This window comes from Propithecus coquereli, unplaced genomic scaffold, assembly GCF_000956105.1.
Source record: "Propithecus coquereli isolate 6110/MARCELLA unplaced genomic scaffold, Pcoq_1.0 Scaffold763, whole genome shotgun sequence".
NCBI lineage: Eukaryota > Metazoa > Chordata > Mammalia > Primates > Indriidae > Propithecus > Propithecus coquereli.
The window spans coordinates 286,000-286,559 of NW_012153763.1; the positions used below are offsets into that span (position 1 = coordinate 286,000).

The following is a 560-nucleotide window of genomic DNA, read 5'->3' on the forward strand; positions in this document are numbered from 1 at the left end:
CTCCGCCCTCCACTAGCCCCACCCCAGCCACCAGGACCTCTCCAGGGGCTTCTGGGGCTCCCACCCTCCTCCAGGCCCTTCTCTCATGCCCCCCACCCCAAGGAGCTCCTACTCATCCCCTACAGCCCAACACAGCGGGCCCCACGGCTCAGCCGCATCCTGCTCTACGTGTGCGTGAGGCCTGGGCCCAGACAACTGTCTAAGAGCCATGAGAACTGAGCTCCCGGTGGCCCAGGTGTCCTCCACCTTCCTGGGGACGGCTGGAAACTCTACCTCAGGCCAGAGGTCACACAGGGGACCATGGCAGAGCCCAGTGGGGCCACCCCTCCCTCAACACCTGAGCCAGATGGAGGGGCTGCCCCGTCCACGGAGCAGCACCCGGCAGGCCACGCAGCCCCGGCAGGGCCGACCAGGCAGGACCCCAAGACTCCCGGCCCCCACCTGCTCCTCCGTGACCACCTCGCGGGGCTGGGGCTGGGGCTGGGTCCAGGCCCTGCCTCTGCCTGCTGTCAGCAAGTGAGGGTCCGAAGCCCTTGAAGGGCACTGTTCTGCCAGGGCGT

At 68.6% G+C, this 560-nt stretch overlaps 1 protein-coding gene across 1 annotated transcript in view; it reads right to left on the reverse strand.

Moving 5' to 3' along the window:
• Positions 1-560, reverse strand: part of LOC105824823 (chromosome unknown open reading frame, human C2orf54) — a 7,824-nt gene that overhangs the window by 1,836 nt on the left and 5,428 nt on the right. The window lies entirely within an intron of this gene.